We start from the raw sequence: 14463 nt of genomic DNA, 5'->3' as shown, positions 1-14463 counted from the left end.
TCCCTGACATGTAGGAGTCGGAGCCATGGTCGGAGCAGTCGGAGTCGTGAGTAACGCTAACTTTTTCCACATTAAGTGATTGTAGCATAGAGACAATGGCCTCTGTATTTTTTTTTGTATGCCGTCTTAAAGACCTTTTTGATAGCAATTTGTTGCTCTCTGCCATTATTGTGACAGACAATAGCGTAAAGTTTACTAGATAACTGTTAGCATCAAGCAAGCTATAGCAGCTAGCGATATAGCTAACGTTAACGTAACCGTTTTCAGCTAACTTTAGCGAGCGAATCCGACTAACGCTAATTTACACAGTTATCGTTCTTGGTTTATGGTGTTGCGGTCTTGAAAGTGACCTTATAACCACTACTTTACCTGAATGTTGACCAAAACACCACAGTGTCTAATGTTAGACCAAAGTCTGTCGTTGGCGATCCCAGGTGAATTGAAAATCAGTTGATTTCAGTTAACTTTTATTCATACGCGCGCAGGTGTGTGTGTTACATCATAAGCACGAGAGCAACCTATATGTTCTATATTGTTGATGAACACAGTGGACCTTTTAACCTGTAATGTGTAGTGTAGCCTACAGTTTTTTTCTCCTACTCTCTCTGTGTGTGTGTGTGTGTGTGTGTGTGTGCTTTCAGACTCTGGAAAAATGTACTTATGAGGGCTTTATTTCCTTGAAGGTAACTATATTACACCCCCAGACACACACACATCAGTAGTCCTATGAGCTATGAGATGTCAGATTGTGTGTGTTGACACTGGAGGCACACTCACCTGTATTATGTTCTTCAATGGAGGCTGAGGATGATGAAGACACTGTCTGTATGCTTGGAGTTGTGAGGGGAATTCTTGTAAACATGCACTACCAAAGTTTTAGCCTGATGAGCCAGACCTCACATCTTGATGTAGGACCATTCGCAGTGCTCAGTCCAAGGGGCGGGATAAACGGTTGTCTTTCAAATTCCCTCTGCACGCAATAGGATAGTGCTACAACCATGCATTTTCCCACCAGCGGAGCTAGTTGTTCAAACTTTTGCCAATTTAAACAAAGCTTAACTCGTGTCACGCTGTTCGCCAGCAGCAGCATCCATCTTCTTTGTTTTCAAGTAGCAGGGAATTCACGCAGAACAGTCGCAACTATGCCATCATTATGTTAAGTCCGCTTACTGATTCTATACACGATGTGATTGGCCTGACTGAAGTTGAATTTTTCCAACTCGCAAGCCAACGGAGAGTTGCTAGACTACCCTGGCAGCAAATTACATCACCTTGGCCGCTAGGGTGCGTCTAGATTTCTAGGCTACCAAAGTTTGGGATCACTTAGAAATTTCCATTCCACTCCATTATAGACAAAATACCAGCTGAGATCAATTACATTGTTTTTTTGTTTTTTTAATCAGTGCAACAGTTTTCAGGTTACACAGTATGCGCTTACATAATTGCAAAAGTGTTCTCTACTATTGTAGAAAGAAATGTCTTATCTCTAATGCAATATTTACATTGCCCATTATCAGCAACCATTCATCCAATGTTCCAAAGGCACATTCTGTTTACTAATATATAATTTCTCTGTTTCAGTAGCATCTGTTTCCTGTTACCAGCGTAACACAACACAGACTGTTTTTCTGCCGTGTATTCAGGGCACAGGCAGCTAGCGGATAGTGAGGCGATGTTTTAGCTTAGAAACTGCGTGACATGTCAACAACGTTTGTATTTACTTGTCACAGCCTGGCATACTGTGTTCATTATTCCATACATCTGATGTGTAGGCTAACTGCTGAACTATGAGGTCCGACAAGGGACCAGGGCTATAGGCTACAGTCAGGGCTACCCTGCTGAAAAAAAACAGCCTGACCAGCTTAAGGTGGTTTGCTGGTTGACCAGCTTGTTTGACCACCCTATGATGGTTGACCTGCTAGACCAGCAAAACTCATGCGACAACATAGCTTCGGCTGGTTTACCCAGCTTGCGATGGTAATTCAGCTGGTTTTGCTTGTCGTATCATCTCAAGTCATTTTAGCTGGTGTTGCCGGTCTACATTGCTGATTTATCTGGCCATGCCAGGTTATGTTGGTCATTCTAGTAAACCAGTATGACCGCCTTACACACACAGTATGCACTTACATAATTGCAAAACTGTTCTCTACTGTTGTAGAAAGAAATGGCTTATTTTTAATGCAATATCTACATTGCCCATTATCAGCAACCATTTATCCAATGTTCTAAAAGCACACTCTGTTTACTAATCTAATATCATTTCTCTGTTTCAGAAGCATCCATTTCCTGTTGTTACCAGCACCATGCCATGTATGTCGCTCTGCATTATCCACATGTACACTGACCAATCACTGACTTGTTTCTTGCTGGGCATTTTTTATAACAGTGATAAACATTAAAAACATGAAAAGCATGAATATTTCTTTCAAACAACACAACTTGTGGTGAAGTCAGAGTATGCTTCCAATCAATCATTACACAACAGTGAAAAAAGTTCAAAATATAGTTTTCAATATAGATCGACAGATAGATACTTTATTGATCCCCAAGGGGAAATTCAATTCAATAAGAACCTAGACAAGATAAATTCATATATTGAAATTGGTCAATTGTTATTTCCATTGAATATTTTTATTTAAGTACACCAAGTAAGTACAGAAACCACTGTAAATGTGCCTTTGGCCTATTTGATCCATGCTTGCAAATACACACACCTTCAGCTGTGTTGCTGTGTGTGTGTGTTAGAGGGTGATTGACTAAATAGCACCACTGTACATTGTAAAATGAGTGTGACAAACATGTAATGCAACTTTTTTGTTTGTTTTTAAAATCCATGCTATCTATTTCTCTGTCTAATGTATATTTTTTTGTTTCTATCTGGTCCATTCAGGTGCTCTCTGCAGCTCAGAATGAGATTGGCTGGGACTTAATGGCACGCTACTGGGAAAGTGATTACTCACTCATGAGTGAAATAGTGATCTCGTATACTGTGAAATGCCAGTATTAAATAAATGATGGGCTTGTAAACATTGGGTTTGTGTCATGGTTTTCAGCAACAAACATACTTTACATGAAACTGTAAGATGACATTCACTTAAATTGTGAGTTATTAGGGGGAAGGCTGAAATCATTTGACAAATTAACTTTGTCTAATACAAAGATTTACTTGTTTGTATTAGGTGTAATTGCAGTGGCACATTATGATACACATTTAAATAATGCCCAGTCAGACATAAGGAATTTTCTATCAGAAAAACTTTATTGGACCATGGCAGTCATATTTTATGGTGAGGTCACGGGCAACTCCAACTGAAATATCTGATGTTACATGATTAGTGCTTGGATCTCATCTAGCCTATAACCAGAAAGTTGGACATCAGTTCCACCATGAATAGCCTAACTGCTTAACAGTTATACCCATTAGAGTGGAACTTCTAATGGGTGAGCTATAGTATACTTTTTGTTGGAGTTGCGATAGCTTGACCTATTTGGGAAATGCACTCTTTTTCAGTGACTTCTGTGGGTATACTTAGTTACTTATTGGTCATAGGAATAAGTTGGCTACTGCTTTTCTTGATTGCATGTGGGAAAACAAATATCCTAGTCTTACAAACAGAAGCAGGTATGTATAATCTACACACCTATGGCTGAAAAAGTTAAGGTTCATTTAGCAAATGTTATTTTGTAGTATTAAAAAAGATTGTTTTATAATTTATCACGTAATTAGCACGTTTAAGATAATCACTGCAGTTGCAAACAGCCGGTCGGTGGACTGCCGTTGGCGTGACTGTGTTTCAACGTTGTAAATCCTCTTGTTTTAAGAGGCCTTTAAGAGGTCTTACAAACTTCTAAAATTATCTCACAAATGCAATAAATAATAATAATAAATAATAAAACCCGAAATCTTGCGTTGTTGACATTCGCTGCAGTTGCAGCCAGTCGGTGGACTGCCGTTGGCGTGACTGTGTTTCAACGTTGTAGATCCTCTAAATATTTTTGTTTGACGCAGCTTGTCGCAGAACAATCCAACATTCTATAAACCAACATTCTATATACAATTGCTTGAGGCGCTGCGGTTGTTGTGACATTGTTTCAACGTTGAAATTCCACCTCCGACACTGCCAACCAATGGCAACGTTGTGACAACGTGTGCTTGCTATCTGGGGTGCTTCTGGCGTCCTGTGCAGCACATGCTAAAAACAGGCCTGGTGACTCCCTCTCAGCCGGGCTAATGTTAGCGCCCGGATAATCCCCATAGAAGGAACCAGGTCAGGAGAGGAACCGCCTGGGAGAGGGAGACAAAGAGGGGGAGAGAGGGGGATAGTGAGAGAACAAGGAAGAGGGGAGATCAAGTGTGAGAGAGCGAAAAGAGGGGGAGAGAGAGAGAGAGAGAGGAAGAAGAGAGAGAGATGAGATGTCAGTCCCTGCCAAAGATGATACTCTTCAGGTCATAGAGGAGAGGCAGAAGAGCCTGAGAGAGGGGAACAAATAGAGGGAGGGAGAGAGAGAGAGAGAGAGGGAGAGAGAGAGGAACAAATAGAGGGAGGGAGAGAGAGAGAGAGAGGGAGGGAGAGAGAGAGGAACAAATAGAGGGAGAGAGAGAGAGAGAGAGAGAGGGAGGGAGAGAGAGGAACAAATAGAGGGAGGGAGAGAGAGAGAGAGAGAGGAACAAATAGAGAGAGAGAGGGAGAGAGGGAGAGAGAGAGAGGAGGAAGATGTATCCGAGAGACATTGATATGTCATGGAGGGCAGAGGGAAGGGAAGATAGAAGTGTGTGTCAGAATGTGTGTGTGTGTGTGAGAGAGAGAGAGAGAGAGAGAGAGAGAGAGAGACTGTTATTTAGTATTGATAAGTTCTAGACACTGAATGCTTTGGCAATACTTTCTTCACGAATTGTCATGCCAATAAAGCGTTTTGAATTTGAATTTGAGAGAGAGAGAGAGCACAGTTGGAATTAAGGGTGGTGATTGGGGGTCTGCCGCCTTGATTAGGACCTGGACCCCCCCACCCCCCCCCCCAAGGAGAAAAACAACAGCCTGGGGGGGACTGCAACAGCCGGAGGAGGGGTGCTTGCATTTCTGCCCTTTCCCAACTGTGTTGAAATGGTCAACCTGGAGCCAGAATTTCACAATATCCCCCATAAGACCCCCCCACCCAAGACCAGACACTCACAGCTGACCCACCCCCCATTGTCATAATGGTAATTTGAACTCTGAGAGAGAGGGAGACTAAGAAAGAAAGAAAGAAAGAGAGATAGAGGGAAAGAAAGAGAGAGAGAGGGAAAGAGAGAGATAGAGGGAGAGAGAGAGAGAGGGATAGAAAGAGAGAGAGAGATAGAAAGAGAGAAAACGTTGGTGGAGGACAGTGGAGATAGAGAGTAAGAGCAGCTGATTAGAGTTCAGGTTTGGGTTTAAGAGCAGCTGATTAGAGTTCAGGTTTGGGTTTAAGAGCAGCTGATTAGAGTTCAGGTTTGGGTTTAAGAGCAGCTGATACAGTTACAGTATGCTCCAGAATCAGGTGGCACGTGTGTGCGCGTGTGCGTATGTGTGTGTGTGTGGGTGAGGGAGGGAGAGTGTGTGTGGAGTGACAACAAGAGAGGGTGGGGGGTTAGTCACCAGTAATCCCCAACTCGTTTTGGGGGCAAGTCACAGTAGGGGGGTACAGCTGTCACACACACACACACACACACTCACACACACAGGAAGAGCAGGAAAAGGCAGGCAGGACCCAAATCTGAAGAATATGCTGCCCTGAGATCTTAGATTAAAAGAAGAGCATGGATCAGGGCCGTAGTCACCATAGACTTTGGGGGGGACGTGTCCCCCCCAATATTCAGATGTGACCAAAATGTCCCCCCCAATATTCGGACATACAAAAAAATAAAGAAAAAAACGCTATAGGCTACTACAGGAAACCAACAAGTCCCGCCATCTGAAATGCAATCAAACGTAAATAACACACAAATTAGTGACCTATTCATGGTTTCAGAGAGTACACTGTGAGTGGTTTGTCCTGGAGGTTTTGCGTTTATCGTTTGAGGCGTGCGCTATCAAAAGCTTTCTGCACCCTACTGTGGTGCGGGCTGTCAATAACATCGCAAAAGATACCGGTACAATTCTCACAAAACTTGTTGGAAAGGTGTAGCACTGTCTAAGGAAACCCCATTCATTTTTGAAGCTGATCAGACTCAAAGGTAACTTTGAAGCATTTTCCATATTGTAGCCTATTTTCTCGCAATGATAGCGAAAGTGAAACGTAGTGTCCTTTCATTTGAATTTGTGCGTGCCTGTGTCATTAATTTCTTTCACATGTCTTACAACATAAATAATGCATTCATATGCTAGTAGTAACGTCAGAAATGAACCGGTGAACCTTGCATGTTACATTTAGATGCGCACACAATCGCACATCCATGCAGGCAAAACGTAGCACTCAAATGTGGCGACGGCACAAAAGTTGAAAAAACGTTTACAATGGCGATGATGGCCTACAGTTCATGTAAATCGCGGACCTTAACCAAAGAAAGGAATTTCCACCTCCATTCACCAAATAAAGGCTGTGTTTCTACATTTTAACACAAAATGTAATTTCTGTCAGAAACCAGCCTATAATGCATAGGGTAACTTGAGGTGAGTCAGACAGAAGAGGGACCTGTCTTAGTAGCCTATATTGAATCCCATCCCTTTGAAACAACCTTAAAATTGTGTGATTAGCCGCCAGAATAATAAAATCAAAATACAAAATATGATTGGGCTAGGTCCAAACAAATGAGTAAGCATTCAGTGTAATATAGAGGTTATCAAAGATACTCTAGTTTGTATTTTCTTTTAAAATATACATTTTGGAGACAAATGGAGTCATACCACAGGTCTATGTCCAGGGATCAATTATTGAATGGACCTACGGGGCCCAAGAGCTCAGGGGGCCCTGAAGCCTAAGACTGTGTGAAGTTGCTTCTCCGCCCTTCTCTTCTATTTCCACAAAACTCACAAGTCGTCATAATATAAAGGGTCATTTTTTTTTTAAAGTCTTCCGGGGAAGTATGCCCCCGGGCCCCCCTATCTTAACAGAGGAGGGTTTTTTTTGCATCTATGCCCAGGGCTTCATAATCCATCCGTGCCTATGTCCGTCAAAAGTTTGGTATATCCTAATTGACTGACTTAACTAATGACTTGTTTGTGATTTTAATAATATTTTTGCATGGCAGGAAATGTATTAAAATTCTGTTATTGAAATTCACACCGCACCACAGATTTGGTCCCCCCCAATGTTGACATCATGGCTACGGCCTTGGCATGGATTAGCAAGAGCACACACACACACACACACTGACTTCAAGAGCTTTTCAGGAATACCCAGACTTTCTCTCTCTCTCAAAGACATCTTCCTTGAATGGGTTTGTGTGTGCTTGACAGTTCATGCATAAATCTGATGCATAAATCTGTTTGATAGTGATATTCGGTCCGTGTATGATTTGTTCATTTGTTATTCCATTTAAAAACTAACAATCAAAAAACTAAAATGCCCTTTTTTTCCATATCCGCATCTAAAACCAAAAGGAAAAACACGAATAACGAGTCGTTTTTTCATTTTCAGATTTTCTACTCAAAACAAAAATGGACAAATTGGATAACAAGACAAGGTCTAACGATAACAAGCTCAAATTGGATAATGAAAGCTCTAACGGCCCGTGTATCATTCGTTCATTTGATATTCAATTGAGAATCCAAAACGAAAAAAGGACTTGTTTTTTCATTATTTGTTTATGAATGTGATACAAACCAACAAATAATGCTTTGTTTTTCAGACTTTTGATTTCATGATCAGATCAAAAGTAGAACGTTTAAAAAACGGCCTCAGGCCCAAAACTGATTTTGTTATTTATTTTTTCCGATTGCTCTGACCCGGAAATTATTTATTGACTTCCATTGCCAGCTGCTGCTTCTGTTTTGCAGTGTTAAATCGGACTAGGCCTACCAGACAATAGATTGACCATATTGTAGGCCTACAACTGCAAAGCCTTATCATATGCATGTTACATTCATGACATGAAAAGTAGAACTTATTGAACAAAAATGGCAAATTACGCAGTCGGCTAAACATTTTAAACTTGCGCAAAACGGCATGAACTCAGCAACAGTGCGTCGCATAACTTAAAACACAAACTGAAGCAACAGCTTGGACAATCCTACTGCAAAGCCTTTTCTTCCATAGGCATGCAACGTCTATGACATAAAAAGTGGAATATGAACACATTTCACACCAGACAATTAAACGGAGCTGCCGCCTGTTCGCGATTTGACTGTTTCTTGAGTTCTCAGAGCAGTGTTAATTGCGCGTCATTTCAGATGGTGAACGTAGGCCTATAGTTGGACGGGCAGGACTGACAAGTAGACGGGCCTAGGCCCGCCTGTGGCTACGCCTATGGCTCGATTTGAAAAATTTGCTCTGTTTGTGAATGAAGTTGTAGCCCCTCTTTCCTTTGATCAATGTGCTTGTTGAACGATGTGTCCCTAGTTTCCCTGTCATAGCTACTGTCTTTGGTGTAATCTCACCAGAAGGCTACTGCAGCTGGCTGCCTTCCAATGACGTTGGCGACAAATGATGATCTGAGCTGATAGATCTAACATCTACTGTAGGCCTACTTCCCTAACATGGGCTGATACATAGCCTAGGCCAGTCATTACTTCTATAATGCTTTGGGCGAACGCGATGTTCATAAACGAAACAGGCATGAGAAGGGAGATGATTTTCTGTCGATTCAACTAAACCAAGTTTGCCATCGTTGCGCAAGTCGCCCAATTTCTCGCTATAGTTGTTAGACAATATTTTCTGTCGCTATGGGATGGCCAAAATTAAATCTAGCAACAAAGTCACTGAATTGGCAACACTGAGCACTGACAGGTCTAGACCAAGAAAGTGACTTGGATAGACTTCCAGGTCACAGAAATCGGAAAAAAAAAATATCAAAATCAGTTTTGGGCCTGAGGCCGTTTTTTGAACGTTCTACTTTTGATCTGATCATGAAATCAAAAGTCTGAAAAACAAAGCATTATTTGTTGGTTTGTATCACATTCATAAACAGATAATGAAAAAACAAGTCCTTTTTTCGTTTTTTTATTTTGGATTCTCAATTGAATATCAAATCTAACGTTCCTCTTTTGATTGTTTACTTGCCTGAACACAATTGGTGTGACCAGGAAGTCACCGTTGTCCTCCAATAGAAAGCATAGGCCTATCCTACAACATTAATTTACCCAATTCTCTTTATTTTCGAGTCAAGAGCTATTTTTGCGTATCCGTATGGATGGAATTATTTTGCAATAAGAAGGAACAATCTCCGTTTTTAAACCCCAGTACATGTGGACATAGTTATTAAACAACATTTGATCAGTAAACTAACTGACTCCCGAAAATAAAGAGAATTAGCTAAATTAACGTTGCAGGCTATGCTTTCTATTTGAGGACAACAGCGACTTCCAGGTCATGCCAATTGTGTTCTGGCCAACAATGTAAACAAAACGAATGAAGAAAATAAATAAAAAAACACTCGTTATCCATGTTTTTCTTTTTGGTTTTAGAAACAGATATATGCATTTTCGTTTTTTGATTGTTGGTTTAAAATGGAAAAACGAATGAACCAATCATACACGGACCATATTCCTGTGTGTGTGTGTGTGTGTCGCAACATTGGCTTAGGCTCCTAAGGGGTCACAACCTCTGCAGGTGCAGCATGAGCAAGCAGCGTCAGGGGGAAGGGCTGTGGAGATGTGGCCCTGGGAAGCCAGACAGAGTAGCAGATTAGCTTCCCTCCTTAATTACCTCAGAGATCACACACACACACACACACACACACACAATTACTGCAGGTAAAACCCAGGAGAGACTCAACCCAGAAAAAGTGCAGACTCCATGTGTGTGTGTGTGTGTTTGTGTAAGTGTATTTGTGTGTGTGTTTGTGTAAGTGTATGTGTGTATTTTGGGGGGGCATCTCTCTGTCCACTTTTTGTCCATTCAAGCTCAACCCTGTGTGTGTGTGTGTGTGTGTGTGTGTGTCAGTGTGTGAAAATGTTAAAATGTGTGTGTGTATGTGTGTGTGTGTGCCAGTGTGTGAAAATGTTCAAATGTGCGTGTGTGTGTATGTATGGGGATCAGGTGCTCAGGTGTATCCTGTAACTACATGTGTTTGTTTGTTCATGTGTGTGTGTGTGTGTGTATGCTTCTATAGGTGTCATTCTTAAAATTAGATGAGTTGTTTGTTTGTTTCCTCGTTGTGTGTGTGTGTGTTTCTTTAGGTGTCATTCTTAAAATGAAATGAGTTGTTTGTGTGTGTGTGTTTGTGTGCGTGTGCTTATAAGTGTCATTCTTAAAATTAGATGAGTTGGTGTATCCCCATCTGCATCCTGCGATAGTTCAGCTTCCTGCCTGATACACACACACACACACACACACACACACAAATTCTCTCTTTCTCTCTCTCTGGCTCTTTCAAACACACACACACACAACATACCAACACACTCTTTCTCTCTTTCATACACACACACACACACACACACACACACATATACAGTGAGTGAGTGTGTGGAAACAGGATGACTGCTGGACGTCATGGCAACTCAACACCTCCTGTAGGCTAGCGAAATCAGAGGCTTTAAGATCCGTGTCTGTGCATGTACGTGTGTGTGTGTGTGTGTGTGTGTGTGTCCGTCCCAGATGAGGCAGCAGCAGGTTGGCGATGACCAGGTGCACACACGAACACACACACACACACACACGAACACACACACACACACACACATACACACACACACACACGAACACAGACACACACACATACACACATACACACACACACACACAGACACACACGCACGCACACACACACACACACACAGACACACACACACACACAGACACACACACACACACATACACACACACACACACACACACACACACAGACACACACACACACACACTCACCAGGTGAGATGCAACGGTGCCAAGAGACGTCAGGTGAGAAACCTCCAGCCCACAGCAGGTAACTCAGCTGGTAACCATGGCGATGGGTAATCTACTCTACTCACACAGCTCACAGGTGTGAAGTTCATGAAGACAGACAGACAGACAGGCAGACAGGCGGGCAGCCAGACAGACAGGCAGACAGGCAGACAGACAGGCTTTGACTCCTTGCTGTGTATATTTCTTATGTTCATTTTGGTAACACTTTACTTGACAGTGTCGACATAAGAGTGACATGACACTGTCATAAACATGTCATAAATGTTTCTGACATTAAGTGTCATGGAATGTTTTTGTCATGACAAGTTGACATTGTTTGGATTGTCTTGATTATGACAACTTGACATTAATCAAAGTGACATTACCAGAAGTTGTCTTGGTCATGACAAGTTGACATTAAATATGTTTGGGATGTCTTTGTAATGACAAGTTGACATTAACTAGGATGACATTGCTTGAAGATGTATTTGTCATAACAACATTAAATTAGTTTGGAGTGTCCTTATTCAGACAAGTTGACATTATAGGATAACAAATAGGATAACATTACCAGAGGATGTCTTTGTCATGACAACAAAATCCACCTACACAAACACACACACACACACAAATGAACAAAGACAACTCTTGTTCGAGTGTATGTATGTATGTATGTATGATGTATGTATGTGTGTGTGTGTGTCTGCGTGTGTGTGTGTGTGTGTAGCATTGCATGCATTAGTTAGAAAGATCTGACATTAATCCTGGGGGGGGGGGGGTAAATCTGCAGAGCCTCTCTGATGGTGTGTGTGGGGGGGGGGTCTTCATGTCACCCCAATCTCTTTTACCCCTCCCCCCATCAACACATCACTCTGTCAGACTGCACCTGTCAGATTACACACACAGACAGACATACACACACACAGACATACAGACACACACACACACAGACACACACACACAGTCAGACACACACACAGACACACACACACACACACAGACAGACACACACACACACAGACAGTCAGGCTGATGTGGGCAAACTCATGCATGTATATGTCCCTGCTTGGACGTCTGGACTTCACTCTTTACAACACAGACGGAGATCTATACTAGCCAGGGGGGGGGGGGGGGATATGGTATACAAGAGTGTATGAGAGAGTGTGTGTGTGTGAGAGAGAGAGAGTGTGTATGAGAGTGTGTGTGTGTGTGTGAAAGAGAGACATAGAGAGGGGGGGTGGAGAGAGAGTGTGTAAAAGAAAGAGTAGGCCTATGTGTGTGTGAGAGAGACAGAGTGAGTGTGTGTGTGTGAGAAAGAGAGAGTGTGTGTGTGTGAGAGAGAGTTGGGGGGGGGGGGGTGTTAATGCCAGCCCAGAGTGAAAATCACAGATTATTAAGCATCCCGTTGAGTGCTGGTCTATTCTAAGTCATGCATTCTGCCTGGCCTTCCATGCATAGCGTCATTCAGGGACAGACGGCGTGACAGACAACACCAGATTAAGTCTGTGAAACGCCATTGTTTGCGGCCCTTGTGGAAGAAAACAATGTTCCGTGTCCTCGTGCTGTATGCGTTTTTATGCCGCTGTCGTGAATGGTCATCTTCAGCGTGCGCTGGGTCCCTCTCGCTTGAATATTCCATTCCAGAAAGCGCCGCTCGGGCCTGGAATTAGGGTTGAGAGGCGCACGCTCAGCCACAGTCAGCCACAGCCACGGGCGGGAGCTACGTCAGCAGCGCACGCCTCTTCAGACTGATCGAATGGAACAGCTGAGGACGCGCGTGTTCAAGCAGAAGAGAAACACGGAGCTCATCGTTGCCCCGGCTGAAGCGTGAGTGTACGACCCCAACGACCGACAGAGCGCTCAGAGGACGGAGAGGGAGTTCGGCCAGGCCTACGTGGGAACAGTTGTTCCTGTAGTAGGTTGTCAGGTAATGAGTTTTAAGAGCGTTAAGGGAAGTGGGTGATTTCCAGACTGCGAAGAGCAGCGAGAAGGTCCGCGGACAAAAGAGACGACTGGAGAGCAAGACAGCCCGTTGCTGTGCGAGCCCTGACAGTGGCTCGCGGAGGAGAGTCAGCGCAAGAACGCCGTTGAGCGCGTGAGGAGTGTGTCTGCGCTCTGATATTGCCATGATCCCCGGACGTGCCGAGAGAGATTAACGTTAACACCACGCAAATTAGGGGGACCACAACCGTGCCAAATTTCCTCAGACTGACGGAGGCTGATGTGGTGTGACCGGGAATAACGGAACAGTCCACATCCACCGGTTTTTGGAGGAACCCAGAGATTGCCATATTATTTGGAGGCTCGGGCAGGCTTCGACACTTTGATTTATTTATGTTCGGTGTCATTAATTTATGATCAGACGGAGCAGCTCCCCAAACGCACGACTGAACAAAGGATTCGGGAGAAACGAAGACAATAACCCGATTCTGCCACCTCCGATAAGACTTCCCACCGACTCGTGAGCCAGTGTACCCGAAGAATCAGGAGACTATCTCGCTCCCAGGGGTTTCGCCAAACATCGGCACGAAGTAAACCGCTCGGAGAGCGTGAGTTGCTACGCCGACGCTACGTGAATGGAGTGGGGAACTACCAGGCTCCGCGGCGGGAGACGGTTCGAAATGTGACATTTTCTTGGTTCACCCCTGAAAACACGTGACACGTGCATTCTGCAGTCGTTTCCATCAGATTTGTTTACATCGTTCAAGGTAGGTCTCGCGCACACATACACAGCTGGGTATCAATAGCAGAGTGAGTGTGTGTATTGCAAAATGATGATGGGTGTGTGAGTGTGCTGATGTGTGCTCGTCATGTGTGTACAGGCGCGAGCGAGCTGCAGTGGCACGGCCCTCAGTTAAATCGCGAGTGTGTTACGTATTCTGGATGGGTTTTATAATCTGTCCAGTTTTGTGCGGCGGACAGTGACTTGGGGATGCTGCCGCAGCAGATGCGCGTCTAAATATTTCAGTCCGTCTTGGCAGAGAGCGGAGAACCGGAGAACAGTGTATGGAGCTTGGGCTTCCCATAACGCAGCTCACCGCGCACCGGACTCGCGCCAGTGGCGGGCCGTACGCGCTCCGGAGGGCAGCTGCCAGCAGTGTTTTTAATGCGGGCTCCTCGTGCGTTGGGATCGCGGGTCTGACCTCCGGCATACATGCATATGTCCTCGGTCAGTGCGTGTCCAAGAGCCGTTTTTAACGGAACGTGCACACTAACACCACGGTAGTCAGTGAGGGAGCGCGTGTCCAAGACCTGTTTTTAACGGAACGAGCACACTAACACCACGGTGGTCAGTGAGGGAGCGCGTGTCCAAGACCTGTTTTTAACGGAACGTGCACACTAACACCACGGTAGTCAGTGAGGGAGCGTGCGTGGCTGTCAGATTGGGATGGGAAATCAACATGGAGGCCTCTCTGTGCTGTGTGCAATGTGCACTGTATGCATGTGTGTGTGTGTGTG

General features: G+C 43.9%; 1 protein-coding gene across 1 annotated transcript in view; it reads left to right on the top strand.

Annotated features, from left to right (window-relative positions):
* The first annotated feature begins 12850 nt into the window (after positions 1–12850).
* gprc5ba (G protein-coupled receptor, class C, group 5, member Ba) overlaps positions 12851–14463 on the top strand; it is a 34821-nt gene continuing 33208 nt past the window's right edge. The window contains exon 1 of the mRNA XM_076297650.1: positions 12851–13712. The gene's annotated coding sequence lies outside the window, so the exon portion shown is untranslated. The remainder of the gene's footprint in view (positions 13713–14463) is intronic.

Source organism: Alosa pseudoharengus, unplaced genomic scaffold (assembly GCF_046254945.1).
Source record: "Alosa pseudoharengus isolate Yale_2024_CS ecotype anadromous, Long Island Sound unplaced genomic scaffold, YU_APseudo_1.1 YU_APseudo_1.1_scf_21, whole genome shotgun sequence".
NCBI classification, from domain to species: Eukaryota; Metazoa; Chordata; class Actinopteri; order Clupeiformes; family Clupeidae; genus Alosa; species Alosa pseudoharengus.
Note: the sequence above shows the minus strand (reverse complement) of the source record. Positions and strands in the feature narration are given on the sequence as shown.